Source organism: Lutra lutra, chromosome 2, assembly GCF_902655055.1.
Source record: "Lutra lutra chromosome 2, mLutLut1.2, whole genome shotgun sequence".
Classification (NCBI taxonomy): Eukaryota; Metazoa; Chordata; class Mammalia; order Carnivora; family Mustelidae; genus Lutra; species Lutra lutra.
Genome location: NC_062279.1, coordinates 81,899,386 through 81,919,085, shown reverse-complemented (window position 1 = coordinate 81,919,085; position 19,700 = coordinate 81,899,386). Strand labels below are relative to the sequence as shown.

The 19,700-nt window shown below is 34.8% G+C and overlaps 1 protein-coding gene across 1 annotated transcript in view; it reads left to right on the top strand.

The window, feature by feature from the left end:
• Positions 1-19,700, top strand: part of GLRB (glycine receptor beta) — a 101,851-nt gene that overhangs the window by 45,783 nt on the left and 36,368 nt on the right. The gene's annotated exons all lie outside the window — the stretch shown is intronic.

The window sequence follows — 19,700 nt, the reverse complement described above, 5'->3', positions numbered from 1 at the left end:
TTTTTCTTCCTTTTTTAAAATTTATTTTAATTTTTGTAATTGTTTATTTTTCTCCTAGTTTCCTGAGGAGAATCTTTGTTTCCTCTGTTGTGCTAATATTGTGGTGCTTGGATCAGATAATTGTAAAAAACAAAGAGGAGAATTAATTTTTATAAGATAAGGCAACAGAGCTCCGTGAAAAAATTATGTAATAAGAAGAAAGATCAAGGAAGGGCAAAAGGGGAGCAAGAAAGCGGTGACAGGCAGGCTCCTGTCTTGAAAGGAATGGACAAGAAGGGTTTGAAGGAGTGGCTGCTATCCATGATGAGTTGGACTACAGGGACAAAGGCTTCTATAAAGTAGTAGTTTTGTTAGTAGGTTACTAATTAGTAGATTACATTAGAAGATTTTCTGAATGATGTGTGATATAATTACTTCTGCTTCTTAAAAGGCATTCAATAAAGTCTACTTGCTCTTTGATGTTTTAGAATATTAGGCTTTCTGCCTTTTTGAAAGATGACGTGCTGAAATGATACTTCAAGTGGGAGAAAGAAGGCCCAAGTTTTTTGTATTTTTTTGAGATACTTATATTTTATTAATAATATACACTGTGGATCGAAAGGCCAGTAATGGATAGGTCACAGTACAATTTTTCAGGGACTATCTCAGGCTAGAGAAAGAATTATTTAAAATATTTATTCCTTTATTCCTCATGGCAGCATAATGTGTTATCAAAGCAACTATATATTGCATTTAATTTATGACACCCATTTTTGTATCTAATTGCAATAAGAATGTTATTTATTTTTTGTAGAAGCATGTATTTAGCCCCTGAATAATTGGTTATTTTCTTAGTGTGTAAATATTTTTAGAGAATCATTCAAAAGTAGATTTTGGAATCAAATTCATTTATTTCTGGTGACTTTTTAGTTTACTTAAATGACAGAAACAGAGTACAGATCACTAGAAGACAGCTACAGAATAAGATACAGACTGCCGTATAGCACTCAGGAGACAGGTGTAGCACTTGTTAACCAAAAATGTGGTTAATCTAGCTAAGCACTTCACTTCGTAAGAATGAGAGATGTCCTTTTTTCAAGGTGAAACTTCAAACTTCAAAGGAATCCATTTTGTCTGGATACTCTTCTCTGTGCCCTCTTGTATTTCTTGGCATCACTACACTAATACTAAATCATCCCTGAAAGATGTTCTGGCCTGTTGGAAACACTCCTACTCTGTCTTGCATTTTGGGACAGTTAATGCAAGGATATTTTTTCTCATTTGCATAAAAGCCACACATGTGTCCAGCTCAGTAGATATCATTTATGTATCTCTACTTCAGTCATCATTGAACGCCTTCCAAATGTTAGACACTTCAACTTCTCTAGGCCCCGTCTGTAGTTACTTGATGATATCCAGCTGAAAACACCTGGGGGAAGGGTATGCTAGAAAAGGGAGAGGAACTTTCCTACAGATTATTTGAGGATTATAATAAAATATTGCATATTTATAACATATTCTCATATTGTCCTCCTCCAGGGATTCAATATAGTAGCTAGCCCGGGGTACTTATTGCTGGGACCAGATTCAGCCTATTCTGTCCCTGCTATTTATCCCTGATTTCCATTTCTTCTAATTAGAAGCTTTTCTGGCTGCTCTGACTCACTTTGTGCCTTCTTTTCAATCCAGGTCTTTCATCTCTATCACTTGTTACTTAAATCTGATAGCTTTATTTTTATCTCTCTCTCTTTCTTATTTATTTATTTTGCTAATAGCCCAAGAGCATATTTCTTAAAAACAAAGCAAACAAAAAAGTCCCCCAAAACAAGAGGTTGGGAAAATAGAGAGTATTAGATTTGTGTAAATAAAGGATATATGTTCAGGGAAACAATATGGTGACCAGTGAGTAAGTTGCAATATAAGACTGGCTTGTGCTTGAATCTGTTGTGTAAATTACAAAAATAAAGCGACAGTAGCTTTCAGTAATGGTGATTCTTGGGTTGTTATGCATTCTCAAATTCATTTAGTATTTCACAATAGAATTTCAATCCAAAGAAAATGCTAAAGAAAATGAACCATTTATAAGTTTGTTAGTAGCACCATTATACAGTTGGGGTTTTGTTTATTAATAGCCCACTAGAAATTTCCCCTACAAAGTTCTGCTGAAATAAAGGAACTCATAAAATCTGGGAAGATTTGATATTGCCCCAAACTTTTCTCTCCCATTCAGACCTTTCTATCTCAACTGGAAGTTGCTTATTCCAGAAGGCATAATGCAGAACCCAGAGCTTGGGAGTGACTGTGACTTCAGTAGCTTCAAGTCAGATGGTGGACACATGTAGGGCAGTTTCTGAAAGGGGAGAGCGACCATTCCATTTTTCCAACAGATAATGCTGATTATCAAAGAAGCAATCAAGTTTATAGGAATTCACATTGTTGTTAGGAAATTTGAACCAATTCCATTTGGAAACCATATCTTTGTGCTTATTTGTTTTTTTTTTTTTTTTTCTTAATTCAGATGCTAACTATTGGCGACTAAATTAAAAGTAATCTCACACTTATTCAGAAGCCATAATTGTGTAGTGAAGGAGAAATTATAGCCATATTAGTATTCCTTAAGATCTTCTACACTTCCATGGTTATAGGCCCCTAGAGCTTGTTTTATTATCTCATTTTATAGCATTATAATTCCTTTTTCTCATATCTGTGTTTATTTACATTCCACTAACTTATATTTTTGTAAAGTATCATTATAAATACTACACATGGTATTTACTGACATTAATAGTAACATCACCAAAATTATTTAATAAGTATAATCATCCTAATTTCAAGTTCTGATTTTATCAGTTTGTATGCTACTGCCTGTGGCAACTGAAATGAGTATTCAGAACAGTGAGAAGAATGGTTTTTTAGAGGTCAGGGGGCATCTGCTCTGTGGTTATGATTGTAATATATGTTGATTTTTCCATTCGGTTCTTATCTTTGGCTTAAATCACTGGTCATAAATAAAAATGTGAACTATTGCACTTGTGAGGAAAAATTAGGTAGTAGTATGTTTTATTATAATAATTAATGCACAGACTTCATCAGAAACACATAAGAGCTATTTCATGGAAATAGGAGCCTGTTTGTATAATCCATGTTCTTTCTTTGGTTGAGGCATGCTTCATGATTATACTGAATTATGATTACACTACAATTCATGGTCCCATCAGACTTTCAAAGCCTTTCTACTGCACGACTTATTATTTGTCTCAGTAGATTTCGATTCTTTTTGAGCAACCCAGTGTGCCTGTCAGGAAAAAAAAAAAAAAAAAAGAAGTCACATTTGGGAACTGTTAAAAGAGCTGAATTATGGTTCTTGGCAATTATTTATCTCTGTTGTTTTAGAAACAATTTTATGTATTTCCCTTTATATAAACTTGTTTCTTTCCTTAAAACTTGTCTTAGCTTACTATTCTTTTTATCTTGTTGCTTTTATTATTAACTTTCCAGAATTATTTCACTGTAGAATAATATTAGACATATTTTCCCCATTTTCCTCTATTTTGCATCTTAGATGCACAAAGTTTCAAAAGGTTTTTATATTTATTTTTTCTCATATGATCAATATTCAGGTCTGTACCCTGTGGTAGTCTAAATAATGTTCCTTCAAACTGTCCATGTCCTAATCTCAGAGACTGTGAATGAGGTATTTTACACAATAAAAGAGACTGTGTGTTTATAATTAAAGTAAGGATCTTGAGTTGGGGAGATTATTCTGGTTATCCAAGTGGGGCCACTATCATCACAGGGTCCTTCTAAGCAGGAGGCAGGAAGATCAGAGTCAATAGTGGTAGATGTGATCAAGACAGTGTGAACGTGGAGTGACACAAGGAAGTGATGTATCAGTCAAGGAACGTAGGCGGCCTCTAGATGCTGAAAATGCAAAAAAATGGAGTCTCTCTTCAGCTCCTCAAGAGGGAGTCAGCCTTACAGATACTGTGACTTTAGTCCCATGAAACTAATTGTGATGTTTCGAATTCCAGAACTGTAAGTAATAATTTATGATGTTTTAAATCACTAAATTTTGATAATTTTGTTACAGCAGCAATGGGAAACTCATACATGTGCTGATGAACACTTTGTTAATCCATTTTTTTCCTCCCAAATTCTATTGGAAGATTATCTAATTGCATATAACTTCATCCTAAATGCTACTGGAGAGTTATCTGATTATATATATAACTTTTTCATATATGGATATGGGAAAATAATCAATGGTTTTGAATTCAGTGATTACTAAATACTCTCACTTGTTAATTGAAATAAGGACATAATTTGAAAGAGAATATATTTTTAGTTGTTAAAAATGTATTTCATTCTCTTTTTTTGTCACAGTTATTAGTATCTGCTTTAAAATGAAGAATAATATGATTTGTCACGGATACTTTCCTCCTCCCTTTTTTCTCCTAGCTGTATTATTTAGAAGTATTGGTGATTAAACATCATATTAGGCAATAAGGAAGGATGAGAAATGCTCAAGTTTTATTTTCTTCTTCCAGTAATTTGTCATTGTTATCAATTGATATAGGAGAAATTAAATTAATGGTATTAATAATAATAGACAAATATCCTAACCTGTCAAAATGTGACAGTAATATGTATTAAGTAGAATCATGCTGGGTACTTTCTATTCAGCCCAACAGACTGCCACTCTTATGGAGTTCATAGTTCAGGGAGGCACCACTGTACCACCTAGCAGGCACTCCTAATACACATGGAATATTGGAATAGGTCTAGAATTTTTTAAATATTTATAGGTGTTACTAAACAATATTTAACTAATTTTTTTAATAAAATGACATATTAGGAATAATTGCTAAAATATAACCTAAAAAACTTTAGTGGCATTTTGTTAACTCGTAATTCTTACATGAAATATCTAACCTCACTAATGACTAAATTTAAATCTTTTCAAACCAGGCTTATAACAGCTCTTTGACAGAACTTTAATTATAATGCTGCCAGATGCTATGAGAGCTGATCTCCCTCATTGCCTTGAATGTTAATATTTTTATTATAATGTAAAGACTACAGATGAGTTAGAGATTCCCTGTGTGAGAGGCAGGTAAAAATTATAACTAACCAGAATAGCTATCCTAACAATAATAGAAAGTATAAATATTTTTTTAAATGTTAAAATATCAATAATACAACTTAACCAGTTTTAATGTCTTGTTGTGAAATGTTTTATTGCCTTGAAGAAATAGTTGAATTTGGGTCTTAATTGGGACTGAAAATTTTGGAGAACATCCATTTTCCAGATAATGACTAATAGTGTGCTCTTTGGAATGAACAATGAGTAGTATTTGTCACCAAGTTCTTTAAAAACAATTAACTAATTTCCCACTGATAAAAGAAGTCTGTTTCTGATGGGAATTTGTTCATTGCAAAATAAACGATAAAGCTATAATTACTGTGATTGACTAATTGAAAATGAAAATAAATAGGTTTCAAAGATAGTTATCTTAATATAGAACATTTGAAATGCCAATAACTAGTAATTATTTAGAAATGCTCATAAAACATTAACCAAAGCAACTAATGAGCTTTTATCTTTTAATGAATGTTAAACTCCAACTATTAATTTAAACTATAAAATTTTAAAACACTCTTAAAATATATATAAACTTGCTACAACTTGGATTGAATCATAATGATATGTGACTACACAGCTAATAGAAAAGCATCTTTGAAGTACTTTTATAAGGAAATAATAAGATATAATGGCCAAGACTGATACAGTGAAATAAGCAATTTCCAGATTTTTGTGATGCTCATTATAATACAACTCTGGAGTTCTACTAAAAAATTAAGAAAAGGATTACAGTGGAGACTTGAAGTTATGTGGTGTGTTAAGCTTACAGTGGAGCAGTTGAAAGCACAAAGAATAATTCAGGAGATGCTCAGAAGCAGATTTTAGCACTGTGTCAAGATTTGTGACTTTGAAGTAGATTACTGTTAAGAATAATTGTTGGTTGGGGGCACTGGGTGCCTCAGTCGGTTAAGCATCTACCTTCAGCTCAGGTCATGATCTCGGGGTCCTGGGATCAAGCCCTGCATTGGGCTCCCTGCTGAGCAGGGAGCCTGCTTCTCCCTCTGCCCTTCCCACTCATGCTTTCTTTCTTTCTCTCTCTTTCTCTCAAATAAATAAGCAAACAAAAAAATAATTGGTTGATCAACACAGTACAGAACAAACTAAATGAGTTAGATTAGATGCAGAATTTTTTTGAAGCAAAAAAAAAAAACTTATTAAACTGTGTTACCAACATTATAGAAGGATAACAGCAGCATAAAAGGTATATCCTAATAAGGCAGTATGCTTGTCTAGCCTTTAATATGGTCAAGTGCAGTTCATATACTTTGTATACTATCTCATTTAATCTCTATAAAAACCCTATCTTTGTGGGCAAGTTATTACTATCCCCATATTATAGATAGGAATTTTGTCCTTTGTTCACTTCTTAATCCTCCATAATCTTGCTTTTAATATGCCACTCTACCAAAAATGCTTTTGCTAAAATTTTCAGTGGTCTTCTCATTTGCTGAGAGTATTCAGTATGACTGTGCTTGACACTGTATGATACCTGCTGCTGTTGACCTTCTCAAAGCTTTCGACTATTTGGTTTGGTGAAATCACATTTTCAAGGTTTTCTTTTTTCCTCAGTCTTCTAGCCTGCCCTTTGAATGCATGTCCTTCCCAGGGTTATTTATTTATCTATTTTTTTGCTTTGGATTCCTACTCTTACTAATACTTATGGACAAACTCTTCATTAATCTTCTTCTTTTTTTTCCTTTGGTTATGTTTTCAAGATTCATTTATGTCATAACAGGTATCAGAATTTCATTCTTTTTTTTACAGCCAAATAATATTCCTTAGGACGTATGCATATACAGGCATACCTTGTTTTATTGTGCTTTGTAGATACTGTGTTTTTTTACAGATTGGAGGTTTGTGGCATCCTGCAATGAGCAAGTTTATTGGTGTCATTTTTCCAACAGCATTTGCTTACTTGCTGTCTCCTTGTCACATTTGGTAATTCATACAATATTTCAAACTCTATTATTAATATTATATTTGTTATGATGATCTGTGATCTGTGATCTTTGATGTTAGTCTTATGATTGTTTTAGGGCATCAGGAACCAAGGTCATATAAGATGGCAAACTTAATCGATAAATGTTGTGTGTGTTCTGACTATTCTATCAACCAGCCATTTTCTGTCTCTTTCCCTGTCCATGGGCCTCCCTCCCCTGAGATACATAATACTGAAATTAGGCCAGTTAATAACAAGACAATGGCCTCTAAGTGTTCAAGTGAAAGGAAGAATCACATACCTCACTTTAAATCAAAGGTAGAAATGATCAAGCTTAGTGAGGAAGGCATGTCAAAAGCCAAGATAGGCTAAAGGCTAGGTCTCTTGCACCAAACAGCCGCATTGTGGATGCAAAGGAAAAGTTCTGGAAGAAACTGGCTACGCCAGTGAACACATGAATGATAAGAAAGCAAAGCAACCTTGTTTAGTGGTCTGGATAGAAGGTCAAACCAGCTACAACATTCCCTTAAGCCAGAGCCTAATCCAAAGCAAGGCTCTAAGTCTTTTCAGTTTTATGAAGGCTAAGAGAGGTGAGGAAGCTGCAGAAGACAAGTTTCAAGTTAACAAAGGTTGGTTCATGAAGCTTAAGGAAAGAAGCCATCTCCATAACATCGATGTGCAAAGTGAAGCAGCACGTGCCGATAGAGAAGCTGCAGCAAGTTCTCCAGAAGATCCACCTGAGGGCATTCATGAAGACGGCTACACTGAACAATGGATTTTCACCGTACATAAAACAGCCTTCTATTGGAAGAAGATGCCATCAAGGACAATCATAGTCTGAGAGGAGAAGCCAGTGCCTGGTTTCAAAGCTTCAAAAGACAGACTGACTCTCTTGTTGGGCAGCTGACAACCTGAAATGGAAGCCAGTGTTCATTTACCATTCTGAAGACCCCAGGCCCTTAAGAAGGTAAATCTATTCTGTGCTCTGTCAGTGGCACAGCAAAGCCAGCATCACAACCGTCTGTTTACAGCATGGTTTACTGAATATTTTAGGCCCACTGCTGAGACCTAGTGCTCTAAAAAAAGATTCCTTTAAAAGTATGACTGCTTCTTCACAATACTTTTGGTCATCCAACCGTTTTGATGGAGATGGGCAACAATATTAATGTTGTCTCCATGCCTGCTAATACAGCATCCATTCTGCAGCCCAGAGATTAAAAAGTAATTTTGACCTTCAAGTCTTATTATTTAAGAAAAGCATTCTGCAAGGCTATCGTTGTCATAGATAGTTATTCCTCTGATGCATCTGGGCAAAGTAAATTGAAAGCTTTTGGAAGGGATACAGCATTTTAGATACTATTAAGAACATTTGTGATTTGTGGGAAGTAGTCAAAATACCAACATGAACAGGAGTTTGGAAGCTGATTCCAAACCTCATGGATGACTTTGAGGGGTTCAAGACCTGCAGTAGAGGAGGTTGCTGAAGATACAGCAGAAATAGAGAACTAGAATTAGATGTAGAGCCTGAGGATGTGACTGAACCACTGCAAGTTCATGATCAAATGTGAATGGATGAGGAGTTGTTTCTTTTCAATGAGCAAAGAAAGTGTTTTCTTGAGATGCAATCCACTCCATGAAGACGTTGTGTAGATTGTTGAAATGACAACAAGGGATTCAGAACTGGACATAAACTTGGTTGATAAAGCAGCAGCAGGGTTTGAGAGGACAGACTCCAGTTTTGAAAGAAGTTTTGCTGTAGATAAAATGCTATCAAACAGCATCACATGCTACAGAGAAATTGTTCATGAAAGGAAGAATCAATGGGTGTGGCAAACTTCACTGTTGTCTTCTTGTAAGAAATTGCCAACCACTTTGATCTTCAGCAGCCACCAGCCTGGTCAGTCAGCAGCCATCAGCATTGAGGCCAGACCCTCCACCAGTAAAAAAAATACTATGACTCATTGAAAGATTAGGTTAGTGTTAGTATTTTTTTAATAATAAAGTATTTTTTAATTAAGGTATGTACATTTTTTAGACATAGTGCTATATCACACATTAATAGATTATATATAGTACAACATAAATATAACTTTTATATGCACTAGAAAATCAGACAATTTATTTGATTTGCTTCATTGCAATATTCACTTTATTGCAGTGATCTGGAACTAAACCCACAGTTTCTCCAAGGTATGCCTGTATACCCCATTTCATTTATCCATTTACCTCTTGATGGGTGCTTGGGTTGTTTCCACCTTTTGGCTCTTGTGAATAATGCTGCAAAGAGCATGGTGTGTAAGTATTTGTTGGAGTCTCTGATTTCAGTTCTTTTGGATTTATACCTAGGAGTGGAATTGCTGGATCATATGGTATTTCTATTATGTTTTTGAGTACAAAGTATAATTACTTAAAAGTGAAAAATGTACATTTAGTGAGGAAGTATGGACATGTTAGTGATTTATTTAACTCATTAGTGAAGGACCCAGTGGGATAATAAAGCTGCTTCACTGGAAAATTCAGGAGCTTGAAGTGAAAGAATGAATGCTGAAATTAGATTGCTAAATTAGACACAGGCTTGTTAATGTCTCACAGGGCAATAAAGGTGTAATCTTTGGGGATATCTTTTCTCCCTGACATAGAACATTTGCATCTGTACCAGTCAGATACCATTTACAATTTATGAATCTTCTGTATCTTATCTGCTTTTGCAGAATCTAGGCCCTGACTAATAGAAGATGGCAAGTCAGACAAAGATACACTTTCCTAGAGAACCCCACAACACTTAGGTGGGCTTGTTATGAATTGTTTCAGCAGGATATTGAAAGGGTGAATAATAATCTTTTTTCCTTATTTCCAAATTTTGATTTTTCTTACCTTCATGTCTATTCCTTTCCTTTTGTTTATACTATATTTTGCATCCACTCTTTGTAACTTTTGTACATATCTTTTTTAGAATGTATTACTTTGTTGAAATTTATTTACTTTTCTTTAAATTTTGATACATATTGCCAAATAACTGTCCAGGTTAGCTTATACTCCAGGAAAGTTTATGCATTTATGTTGCTTTTGGTGGTGTATGAATGTGCCAACTCTCTATGCCTTACCAGTGATAAGTAGGATTACTCATCATCATTTCTAACTTCATGGGCAAAGGGAAAAATATAATCTTGTTTTTCATTGTTTTTCTTTTGTAGTGGGGCAGAACATATCTTCATGTTTATTGGTTCTTCATAGCAAATTTTGCTATAGAGTTTTACATGAGAGTACTTTCTCAAAAGAAACTTGCAGTACCCCTCTGTTTTTGAGAGAACTATCAGATTGTTTTATATAAATCATGTTCATATTTTTAATGTTAAATATCACTCTTTCATATGAAAATAACACATTTTACTAATCTGTCCTCCCTGATGGATTTTAGATTGTTTCTGGGTTTTTTTGTTTGTTTCTTTGTTTTGGTTTGGTTTTTGCCTATTACGTAGTTGTATGCAGTAGACATCTTTGAAATGTATTTATGTATCAAGTACCTTACTTTTAAAACTGGACTTTTTTTTGAGAGCAGTTTTATCTTCACAGCAAAATGGAGCAGAAAATACAGAGAGTTCTCATATACTCCTTACGCCCCCTACCCAGGACCTCCCCCACTATCAACTTTTGCACCAAAGGGGTGTATTTGTTGCAATCAGTGAACTTACAATAACACATCATCAACCAAAGTCTGTAGATTACATTAGGGTTTGCTCTTGTTGTTCATTTTATGAGTTTTGAAAATGTTTGAACATATGTATCCAGTTATAATGTCATATAGAAGAATTTCAGTACCCTAAAAGTTCTGCCTGGTCATCTCTCCGTCCCCTATAATCCTTGACAACCACTGATTGATTTTTACTGTATCCAAGTTTTGCCTTTTCCAGAATGTCATGTAGTTGGAATCATGCAGCATATTGCCTTTTCAGATTGGCTTCTTTTACTTATTGGCATGTATTTAAGTTTCCTGCATGTATTTTTATGGCTTGATAGCTCCTTTCTTTTTCTTGCTGACTAATATTCTTTTGTCTGGATGTACCACAGTTTACCCATTCACCCACTGAAGGACATCTTGGTTGTTTCCAAGTTTAGGCAATTATGAATACAACTGCTATAAACATGGACGTGCAGGTTTTTGTGTAAGGTTTTAGTCCCTTTGGGTAAAAACCAAGGAATGCAGTGTCGTAAGAATATATTTAGTTTTGTAAGAAACTTCCAAACTGTCTTTCAAAGTGGATGTACCATTTTCATTTCCACCATCAGTGAATGAGAGTGCCTTTTGCTCCATATCCTCATTTGCATTTGGTGTTCTCAGTGTGATGGATTTTGCCCTTTCTGATCATTGTGTAATTGGTATCTTATTGTTTTAATTGTTTCATTTGCATCTCTCTAATGACATATGAAGTGGAATGTCTTTTCATAGGTTTATTTGTCATCAGTATATCTTCTTTGGTGAAGTGTCTGTTAAGATCTTTGGCCCATTTTTTTAATGGGGTTGTTTGTATTCTTATTGTTACATTTTAAGAGTCCTTTGTGTATTTCTTCTTGGTCTTGACTTTAACTAGTGTCTTTCTCCTGGCCACTCCCAAACCTCTGTCTCATGCTCTGGCCTCCTTTTAGTACTGATTTTGGTTATTTCTGCTACTTTATGTTTCTTGGTATTCAGTGATTCTTTTGTATTGCTGATGAAACACTTGAGAAACAGTGACTTTTGCCTGCTACTCTAGTCCTGCCCTTCCCTAATATCACCACCTGTCAAAATTCTGCCAACTCTTAGAGAACTCCTCAGACTCACTTTCTGCAGGCTTTCCTGACCTGTGTCTGTAGTGATCATTTATTCTCTGGTAAGTGCTGTCACCCCTAGAATCCTTACCATTTATTCCCTTCTTGTTTAATCATCACTTCCTGTTTGACTTATCATATGGTTTCACTTATTTGTGGAACATAAGGAATAGCATGGTGGACACTAAGAGGAAGGAAAAATGAAGGGGGAGAAATCGGAGTAGGAGAAAAACCATGAGAGACTATGAACTCCGGGAAACAAATGGAGAATTTTAGAAGGGAGGGTGGGGAGGAGGGTGAGTGAGCCTGGTGATAGGTATTAAGGAGGGCATGGATTTCCTGGAACCCTGGGTGTTATACACAAATGATGAATCATGGAACACCACATCAAAAACTAATGATGTACCGTATGGTGACTAACATAACACAATTTTTAAAAAATCACTTCCTGAGGGTATGGCCCTCAAATTTTTATCTCTCTCAGACTGGTAGCTCAGACCTTCAAACATAGAAAGCTCTTAATGAATTACTATTTAATGAATGAAAAAATGAAGGAAGAAATGAATGTTTAACCTAGCAAAGTAAAACTGATTGTTAACTGAGTCTCTTTTGTAACCTTTGAATTTAGTCTTGAACATAAAAACCAATAGATGTTTTATTTTGTCAGTCCATAAAACAAACTTGCCATTGTTAGTCGATGTATCTTAAGTCTTTGAAATCTGAATAATATTAGATTGATCAGATATTAATAATTCATATTAATAATCAGAAATTGCCTTGTTTTCTAGTACTATATTATATTCATCTTTTTATAATCAGCTACCAACATAGTCTTCACATCTGTTACCCAAAAAATAATGTTTAAAATCTTTTAAAGAATAGAATTAAAGTCAGTTTTGATGTTCAGTAACCAATTGAAACTTTCAGGTGGTATCTTTGTAACTATAGAAAAGGAATGCTGTCAATGGTAGTTGTGAACCATTTCAAAGTGGTGATAATAACTATAATGGTAATAAAGTTAATAATGCATATAATAAATTAGTTAACTTTTGAGTACCCTCTTTGTTCCAGGTTTCATGCTTTAGGTACAACCTTTCATTTGATTCTTGAGAATAACAGGATTAATTTTCTTGATGAATTTAAAGTTCAGAGAAGTTAAGTGACTAGCCTTAGGGCACATAATAGGACATAATTCAGACCTACATTTGTCTAATTGTCCTGTCTTCAAGCCTCAGTGTAGGTGTCAGTTCACTTTGTTACTTTTAACTAATCCTGAGTCTACATGCCCCATAGCAATCTATTTCCATTTTTAGAGTCTTTTTCAAATTGTTTTATATTTGACTGATTGTCAATGTAACTGACAATTATTTCTTTGAAGTCTGAGAGTACTCACAGTGTGTCCTTAGTACCTAGAGCATGGAAAGGAATATATGGTTAATAAATAATTTTTGAATTGAATGAGTGAGCCAACCCATCTACTAGAGATTTAGGAGGAATTTAAATAAACATTTTTGGGAAGTAAATGATATACTCTGTAGCTAGATTCTCATGGATGTTTAATGGAAAGGAAACTGACATTTATATAGCGGGTATTATCTTAATCTTTTATGTTGAGCATTTTATTGAATTATCATATTAGGAATTAAGATTCTTATTTTTTTATGTTAAAAATTGATCTCGGACAATTTAAGAAACTTGCTCAGAGTCAAAGCTATAAGATTCAGAGCTGAAACTTGAGTGAGAAACTTTGTATTTCCAAGTCCATGTTGACTCCATTATATTAGACTCTATAATTTGATTAATATAACTACAAAAATTACTTATGATGATAGATAGAATTTTAAAAGGGATGGCATTAAAACATTCTTATATAATTTGTAATTTTGTAATTTTTCCCACAGATAGGTTTTGTTTTGTCAAAACCTTTGATACTATGTAAGACCACGCTGGGCTTTAATCAGCTTTTGGCTGGTTAAAATGTTTTGAACTTAATAACTGATATAAAGATATAAGCGTTATAAAGTTATTCTTGGATTGATGGAAACACTGATTAGACTTCAAGAAGGATTTAGAAGAATGAACTTCACATGGGGAAGCACCATTCGAATTACTTTAAAATTTTAAAAGAAAAATAACTTTGCTGTATAATTTTAGATGAGTTATCCATACAATTTTTGGAGATAGAATTGTGGAATATAGAAGAGTGTTCCCCAAAGAATGTGTGTATGTATGGAGATTTTTAAGGAGAATTCAGTAGTAATTCTGGGGTAATTTCTAAATTTCTACCCCAGACATTACAAGGTGGCTTATTTTTAATTATGCAAAATATGTCCAAGTTAAAGCTTAGAATTGCTTTAACTCCTGTCAGCTATCTTGAGTATTGTTATAAAATATCGATATGTCATTGGAAATTAATTACTACGATGAAAACTAGCATACATTCCAAATTTCATCTACAGAATACCAATAAGTCTTAATATATGTATCTCTAAACATAGAGCTAACATTCTATTAAAATATGAAAACCTAATTTTATTTTATTTTTAAATTTATTTTTTATTTTTTTTCAGCATAACAGTATTCATTATTTTTGCACCACACCCAGTGCTCCATGCAATCCGTGCCCTCTACAATACCCACCACCTGGTGCCCCCAACCTCCCACCCCCCCACCCCTTCAAAATTCTCAGATCGTTTTTCAGAGTCCATAGTCTCTCATGGTTCACCTCCCCTTCCAATTGCCCTCAACTCCCTTCTCCTCTCCATCTCCCCTTGTCCTCCATGCTATTTGTTATGCTCCACAAATAAGTGAAACCATATGATAATTGACTCTCTCTGCTTGACTTATTTCACTCAGCATAATCTCTTCCAGTCCCGTCCATGTTGCTACAAAACTTGGGTATTCATCCTTTCTTTTTTTTTTTTTTTTTTACAGCTTTATAAACATATATTTTTATCCCCAGGGGTACAGGTCTGCGAATCGCCAGGTTTACACACTTCACAACACTCACCATAGCACATACCCTCCCCAATATCCATAACCCCACCCCCTCTCCCAACCCCCTCCCCCCATCAACCCTCAGTTTGTTTTGTGAGATTAAGAGTCACTTATGGTTTGTCTCCCTCCCAATCCCATCTTGTTTCATTTACTCTTCTCCTACCCCCTCAACCCCCCATGTTGCATCTCCTCTCCCTCATATCAGGGAGATCATATGATAGTTGTCTTTCTCCGATTGACTTATTTCGCTAAGCATGATACCCTCTAGTTCCATCCACGTCGTCGCAAATGGCAAGATTTCATTTCTTTTGATGGCTGCATAGTATTCCATTGTGTATATATACCACATCTTCTTTATCCATTCGTCTGTTGATGGACATCTAGGTTCTTTCCATAGTTTGGCTATTGTAGACATTGCTGCTATAAACATTCGGGTGCATGTGCCCCTTCGGATCACTACGTTTGTATCTTTAGGGTAAATACCCAGCAGTGCAATTGCTGGGTCATAGGGTAGTTCTATTTTCAACATTTTGAGGAACCTCCATGCTGTTTTCCAGAGTGGTTGCACCAGCTTGCATTCCCACCAACAGTGTAGGAGGGTTCCCCTTTCTCCGCATCCTCGCCAGCATCTGTCATTTCCTGACTTGTTAATTTTAGCCATTCTGACTGGTGTGAGGTGATATCTCATGGTGGTTTTGATTTGTATTTCCCTGATGCCGAGTGATATGGAGCACTTTTTCATGTGTCTGTTGGCCATCTGGATGATACTCTATGTGGAAAACCCAAAAGACTCCACTCCAAAACTGCTAGAACTTGTACAGGAATTCAGTAAAGTGTCAGGATATAAAATCAATGCACAGAAATCAGTTGCATTTCTCTACACCAACAACAAGACAGAAGAAAGAGAAATTAAGGAGTCCATCCCATTTACAATTGCACCCAAAATTATAAGATACCTAGGAATAAACCTAACCAAAGAGACTAAGAATCTATACTCAGAAAACTATAAAGTACTCATGAAAGACATTGAGGAAGACACAAAGAAATGGAAAAATGTTCCATGCTCCTGGATTGGAAGAATAAATATTGTGAAAATGTCTATGCTACCTAAAGCAATCTACACATTTAATGCAATTCCTATCAAAGTACCATCCATTTTTTTCAAAGAAATGGAACAAATAATCCTAAAATTTATATGGAACCAGAAAAGACCTCGAATAGCCAAAGGAATATTGAAAAAGAAAGCCAAAGTTGGTGTCATCACAATTCCGGACTTCAAGCTCTATTACAAAGCTGTCATCATCAAGACAGCATGGTACTGGCACAAAAACAGACACATAGATCAATGGAACAGAATAGAGAGCCCAGAAATGGACCCTCAACTCTATGGTCAACTCATCTTCGACAAAGCAGGAAAGAATGTCCAATGGAAAAAAGACAGCCTCTTCAATAAATGGTGTTGGGAAAATTGGACAGCCACATGCAGAAAAATGAAATTGGATCATTTCCTTACACCACACACGAAAATAGACTCAAAATGGATGAAGGATCTCAATGTGAGAAAGGAATCCATCAAAATCCTCGAGGAGAACACAGGCAGCAACCTCTTCGACCTCAGCCGCAGCAACATCTTCCTAGGAACATCACCAAAGGCAAGGGAAGCAAGGGCAAAAATGAACTTTTGGGATTTTATCAAGATCAAAAGCTTTTGCACAGCAAAGGAAACGGTGAACAAAACCAAAAGACAACTGACAGAATGGGAGAAGATATTTGCAAATGACATATCAGATAAAGGGCTAGTGTCCAAAATCTATAAAGAACTTAGCAAACTCAACACCCAAAGAACAAATAATCCAATCAAGAAATGGGCAGAGGACATGAACAGACATTTCTGCAATGAAAACCTAATTTTAGACTAAAATAAAGCATTCTGATTCTAAAAGCCATATTGGCAACGTTTCTGGGAAGTGGCATCCAAACAATGCTGACAGACTCTTGTCAAGAATATGACAATCCAGGGTGCCTGGGTGGCTCAGTCGTTTAAGGGTCTGTCTTCGGCTCAGGTCATGATCCCACAGTCCTGGGATAGAGTCCCGCATCAGTCTCCTTACTTGGTGCGGAGCCTGCTTCTCCCTCTCCCTCTCCCTGCTACTCCATCTGATTGTGCACTCTTTCTCTTTCTCTCTGTGTCAAATAAATAAATATTCTTTAAAAAAAATGACAGTCCCTCAACTCTTATTTTACTTTTGATTCATCTGTATTTCTGTCAAGTGTTTTAGGTGTATCATAATAACAAAAAAATGCAAGGTAATAATTGAAATAGGACTAAATATGCAAGGGCCATGCAGAGATAGTCATACAAGGATATGGGAGAGAAATTATTAATTCAACTGGCTATAGAATTTAGTCTTCAGTGCCGTAGCTGCCAGGCGAAAAGAAAAACATGATACAATAGTTCAGTCTTGCTTCCTGTAATAGGAAGCATATAAGAGAATCAGGAAAGTATTTTTAGTATAAACTCTGAGGAATAGATTTATTTTTGCAAAGCCTTTGACTAAATACACCTAGCACATAGTAAATACCTAAATAGTTGTATTATAGTTATATATGTATAAACAAATGAGAAATTACATAGAGAAGAACTTACCTTGTGTATTTTAATGTGATGGTCATTGACCAAAATAAGGAGTCATGGCTTTAATAATGTGTTTACAGATACATAGCAAAGTCATCTGGTTATTTTTCATACTAACCCTTGTAAACAAGTTAAGGATGTATATTTTACCATGACATTGTGAATGCATATTTTAAATATAGAAGTTTAAAGATGTAGTTTTTGATGATATACCTTTTGATAAGACACAGTACATAGAGAAGGTAATAAAATAGCTTTAGTGTACCTAATTTTAGAATGCTGATAATTTAAGCATCATTCCAAGGAAGCTTCTTAGCAAATAATTTAAAGTTGAATACTGTTAAGTGTTCAAAGTAATGTCAAATGTATGTCAGCCATGTGCTTTAGCTAAGGTAATGTAACCAGTGTCTTATTAGAAAATTAAACCCCAGGGCACCTGGGTGGCCCAGTGGGTTCAGTGTTGGAGGTTTGGTTTTGGCTCAGGTCATGATCTCAGGGTCATGGGATGGAGCCCCACATTAGGCTCTATGCTCAGCAGGGAGTCTACTTGAGATTCTCTCTCTTCTTCCCCCTGCCCCTCCTTGTGTGCTCTCTCTCTGTCTCTCAAATAAATCTTTTTTTGAAAAAAAGAAAATAATTGAACCTAATGTGTATTCTTTTTAAAGGGGAGGGCCATGCATGTTTGCCTGGAATGGAAAAAAAGCTTGCATCAGGAAGCAAGATGAGGTCTTCTGGAAGTCTCACCATGTGATGTAGATAAGCCTTTGTCTTGGACGCGTCTGAGTTAGTTCTTTTTGTCATAATCACTGTCAGATGTGAAGCAATTAAGTCCCATTATGAGTTTTAAGATAGTTGTATATTTTGACAGTTCATGTAGTTGTACAATGTAGCTCTTTATTTTCCAGAGTTCTAGGCCTCCTTTATTCCCTCCTTAATTCCATGTTCATTTGATTAGAAAGATCTTATCTTTTTTTATCAGTGCTGCAGATATGTTCAGTGCCAGCTTATATAATCTTTAATTTATTTGACTTTGGTCCTCTAGCATCATCTGCATATGATTTTTAAGAATCTATTTGTATGATACATGTTGAAATTTTTTTCATAAATCTTAAGTTTAGAGTAGCTATGAGATGTAGGTAGTTTAAATTTTATTTCACTATCTATACATCAATATGTGGATGTCATTACTACATACTTTACCCTTCTACAATTATTACAGAGAGTCTGAAGATCATGTAAGAAAGTAAATTTTCCAAGCTTTTTTACTGGGACAGTTACTGCTCCTTGATTATGTTTTATTTTATATGTTATACATATATAAAACATGTGCACTTAGTTTTCATAGAAGTCTATTCTTATAACTTAATAAAAGATGCTCTGTAACCTCTTCTAGTTACTTATTTGGATTTTTATTTGAAGTCTAAGATTTTAATTCATTTTCATCATGTTGAAAAGCTATGGATAGACAGCATTTTGTGAATTTTGAATGACTGAAAGCAAGGAAGCTGAAGCCCAAAACAATTTTTACCTTGAGCACTTCTGTGCATGTTCTGAGTACAGTATGTAAAATTAAAATCAAAAGGCCTGACCACCATGCTCAGTGCTAAGTACGTATATGCTAATAATCTGATTTGTGGCAGACCCCCATTTCACTGGTGATATAAAATGTTTTAAGCTACTAAACATGTTTCTAGGTTCACATATTAAGATCTATGTCTTGACATAATTCAATTTTTACAAAGTTTTAAAATGAGAATTTTTGAAGATAGACAAAAAACTGAAGTAAAATGGCCAGCTATTTAGTGGATTTCATTTTTCTTCTTATTTAAATAAACGTAACTCAAATTTTGATATACTTAATCTGTTTTGCATAATGCAAGTCTCATTTGACTTTCTCACATTCTCTCTACAATCATATACACATATGAGTAGTCAAGAATAGTTTATCTTTTCCTTCTTACATATATGTAGATAAGTATGTGTTATAGACATATATACATGTTATATATTGTTTTTATAGCTTGCTACTTAGTAAAAGGCAAGTAGAAATATTTTCCCTTGGCTTCTTATCTATTTTTAATTAAATTTTATTCTACTTTTTTGGGTGAAGAACGACAGTATTTAGTAATCTCATGTTTTTATGATAATACCACTTAACCAACTGGCATAACTGGTATTTGTAAAAAGGTGAAGCAATTATT